Source organism: Mobula hypostoma, chromosome 23 (genome assembly GCF_963921235.1).
Source record: "Mobula hypostoma chromosome 23, sMobHyp1.1, whole genome shotgun sequence".
Taxonomy (NCBI): domain Eukaryota; kingdom Metazoa; phylum Chordata; class Chondrichthyes; order Myliobatiformes; family Myliobatidae; genus Mobula; species Mobula hypostoma.
In genome coordinates this window covers 16700687-16705235 of record NC_086119.1, presented here as the reverse complement: position 1 = coordinate 16705235, position 4549 = coordinate 16700687, and positions in this window count along the sequence as shown.

Sequence of the window (4549 nt, the reverse complement as noted above, 5' to 3'; positions counted from 1 at the left end):
AAGTATTGAGTATAAGAGCTGGAATGTTATGATGAGGTTGTATAAGGCATTGGTGAGGCCGAATCTGGAGTATTGTGTTCAGTTTTCGTTACCAAATTACAGGAAGGATATAAATAAGGTTGAAAGAATGCAGAGAAGGTTTACAAGGTTGTTGCTGGGACTTGAGAAACTGAGTTACAGAGAAAGGTTGAATAGGTTAGGACTTTATTCCCTGGAGTGTAGAAGAATGAGGGGAGATTTGATAGAGGTATATAAAATTATGATGGGTATAGATAGAGTGAATGCAAACAGGCTTTTTCCACTGAGGCAAGGGGAGAAAAAAACCAGAGGACATGGGTTAAGGGTGAGGGGGGAAAAGTTTAAAGGGAACATTGGGGGGGCTTCTTCACACAGAGAGTGGTGGGAGTATGGAATGAGCTGCCAGACGAGGTGGTAAATGCGGGTTCTTTTTTAACATTTAAGAATAAATTGGACAGATACATGGATGGGAGGTGTATGGAGGGATATGGTCCGTGTGCAGGTCAGTGGGACTAGGCAGAAAATGGTTCAGCACAGCCAAGAAGGGCCAAAAGGCCTGTTTCTGTGCTGTAGTTTCTATGGTTCTGTGGTTCTATAGTTTAGGAAGAGATGCTAGATACATTAAAAATTGATTGCACAGAGGTTTTAGACAAGTTGGAGGTGAACTTAAAGTGGTTAACACCTGCTGGGATAATCAGGTTTCAAGGAAAGTGCAGGAAGGAATCACAGGACACTGACCCTAGCCGTTCAATGTTATTTGGTTATGAGAGTGGCACTACAGAAATGGAGAATGGCGAATATTATTCCCTTGTTCAAAGGAAGAGGAGTGAGGATAAACCCAGCCACTAGGGTCTATCTGATTAATTTCAATGATGGGGGAGCTTTAGAAACATTGCTCTGGGAAAATTAAAGATAAAAGGTAAAGATTTAGCTTTATTTGTCACTTCTGCATCAAAATTTACAGTGAACTGTGTCACTTGTGTAAATGTCCAACAGTCTGAATTTGTGCTGGAGGCAGCCTGCAAGGGTTGCCATGCATCTGGAAACAACATCGCGTGCCCACAGCGTACTAACCCCAACCTGCACGTCTTTTTGGAAAGTGGGGTGAAACTGGAGCACCTGGAGGAGGACCCCATGGTCATAGGGAGAACTTACAGGCAGCGGCAGGAACTGAACCCGAATACTCTGCTCAAGGAAAATGGGTGAATTAGGCAAGCAAGCAAAGATTTGTCAAAGGCAATCATGTTTAACTAATTTGATAGAACTTTTGATAATGTAACAGGTAGAGTTGACAAGGGTCATGTACTGAATAAGGTGTACATGGAATTACAGGTGACTTTAAATCAGGTGCCACATAACAAACTTCACTGAAAAGTTGAAGTACAAGGCTTTAAAGGGGCGTCCAAAGCAAAATACTGGAGGAACTCAGCAGGCCACAGCATTTATGGAAATAAAACCCTGACCTCTCATCTTTTTCTCTCCAGTTCCGATGAAGGGTCTTGGCCCAAAATGTCGACTGTACTCTTTTCCATAGATGCTACCTGGCCTGCTGAGTTCCCCCACCATTTTGTGTGTGTTGCTTAAAGAGAATGATTCCTGGGATAAAGGACTACATTTACAAGGATAAGAATAAAGAAGCTGGGATTATTTTGATGCTGAAGGGAAACATGACAGACCTATATAAGTAATGAGAACTCCGGACAGAGTGGATAGCAGGGGCTTCAAGAGTAAATTAGATAAATATATTGTGAGGAAAACTTTGCAAGTATATGGCTAAGATGAAACTAGTGCTCTATGAACACAATGGCAAAATGGTGACCTACACTATAACCATGATTTTATGTACACTCGGTGTCCACTCTATTAGGTACACCTCGTTAATGCAAATACTTAATTAGCCAATCAGACTCATTGCATAAAAGCACGCAGACGTGGTCAAGAGGTTCAGTTTTTCAGACCAACCGTCAGACTGGGGAAGAAATGTGATCCAAGTGACTTTGAACATGGAATGATTGTTGGTGCAAGACGGACTGGTTTGAGTCTCTCAGAAACTGCTGATTTCCTGGGATTTTCACACACAATAGTCTCTAGAGTTTACAGAGAATGGTGCAGAAAACAATTAGCTTCGAGCAGCAGTTCTGTGGGCAAAAACACCTCGTTAATGAGAGAGGTCGGCGGAGAATGGCCAGACTGATTCAAGCTGACAGGAAGACGACAGTAATTCAACACGCATTACAAGAGTCGTTTGCTGAAGAGCATCTCTGAATGCACAGCACGTCGATCCTTGAAGTGGATGGGTTACAGCAGCAGAAAACCACAAACATACACAGGAGACAACGAATAAAGTGGTCACTAAGCGTGCAGTGAAATGGGTTTTCTATCCTTGTGACAATGTACTTCCACTGTGAAGCGTATAAACCACCTGTCACTGCTCAGATTACCTGTAGCTAATTATAAAAATTACTCCAACTGAAACTTGAGTTATACATCACCACACTTTGAGTTGGAGAATCCATCCAATTCCAGAACTGGTCCTTTTTCTCTCTACAGTGAACATCCTTGCAGACCACTAATGCACTGCCAAAGTGCATGAGTACTTATCCATAAAATAATTCTATGCTCAAAGGATTCATATTTCATTAAGGAATTGTAATAAAACTAGGAGATTTACTTTTTTCTGCATCAATTTAAAGTGGAGCTCTGGGTAATTTTTCCCTAATATTTCCATCAGACTTGCAGCTATTGTGGGGAAGTATAAAGTTTTTGAATAGAAGTGCTACAGGCAAATATTTTATGAGTATTATTACAATATTGATATATAATGTTCAATGCCTGCAGGTTATTCAAATGACAAGTAGGAATACTCAGGAATATGAAATGTCATGGTCATTACTTGCAGAAGATATTTTATCTCTCAGGGCATCTGGCCACGAGTGAAAATCAAGTATTGCTATCAAACACAAAAAATATTCAAGCCTATTAGGCAGAACAAAAGGAGAAGTGGGAAACATTTCTGATCAGTAACACTATAAGACCATATGATACAGGAGCAGAATTATGCCATTTGGCCCATCGAATCTGCTCTGAAACAAAAATGTTTAGTTTGTTGTTCTCTCTCCTTGTTAAATATTCCCAGCATTTTCTGTTTTTAGGAAGTAGTATTTAATTTTTGCTCGTGGGATTTGACAATGGCTGTCATTCACAAGATAAAAAAGAAGGCAAAGCTTTGAATTATGAGTACTTGACAGCTAAATTAGCAAGCAGGTATCTTATGCTCTATAGTTATTGAACCTTATAATTCTGTGCGCCCATGAGGAGTTTTTAATCTCTGCTGAGGTAGTCCATTGTGGTTTTCGCTTGTGGCTGAACATGTTTGCAATTTGATGATGGGTTTACTGAGAAGGTATGTGCAGAATTTGTATTGGCACTAGCTGATTAAGTTATAAAGGGAAAGAAAGGTTTAACTAAAATTCCGACATCATCTTCCTCATCTATTTGGATTCATTTCAATTCAAGTCAAGTCAAGTTTATTGTCAATTAACATGTATACAGTCAAACCCTGGTTTCTGAAACAGGCTGTAAAGCACTGTAGTATACTTAACACATAATAACTTAAGAAAGGAAGGATGAAATCTACAGATGGATAATAGATAAATAAACAAACTAAAATGCATTAATTAAATATTGTAAGTTACAGAACGGATTAACCAGTGACACCTTGAATACGATGTGGTAGGGAGTTCAGAAGCCAAATGGCCTGAGGGTAGAAAGTGATATTCTTGTTCAGGGAAGTTGCAAAGATACAAGAGGAGCAGCAGAGGCTTGGTAGGATATACATAAGGGTACTAAGGAGGGCAATGTGCTTGTGTGCATTTCAGCACAACATTGCGGGCCAAAAGGCCTTTTCCTGTGCTGTGCTGTTCTATGTTCTATCATGCACCTTTATTGTTGGAAAGTTGCTTTGAACACTGGGACGTGGGTTAGTAGAGGAGTGAAGTTTGTGGCCTGGGGGCCAAAAAGCCTGAAGAGCCTGATACAAACCCATGATTGACTCCACTTCTCACTGTTAAAGCGTCAAAGAAGTTTGAAGTAATCGAGTCAAGAGCAAAAGTGGGCAGGTGCTGAGCACTGTCTACCAGCCTCTCACTTCCTGCTGCACGAAGAAGGTGTCTGCATATGACACTCTCTCTCCCCCTCTTCAGCTGCTCCCAAAAAAGGTCTCTGCATTTGAATACCCTCCGTCTTCCACTCCCTCTCTCCCCACTCTACCCTCAACCCTGCTGTCTACCCCCCTCTACCCATCCCCTTCTCTACCCCATCCCCTCTCTCCCCCCTCCCTCTCTCTACACCCTCCCCTCTCTACCCCTCCCCCTCTCCACCCCTCCCTCTCTCTACCCCATCCCCTCTCTACCCCCTCCCTCTCTCTATCCCCTCCCCTCTCTACCTCCTCCCCCTCACTTTCCCTCCCCCTCTCTTCCCCCCTTTCCCTCCCCACCTCTCTTTCACCCCCCCTTTCTTTCTGTCTCTCCCT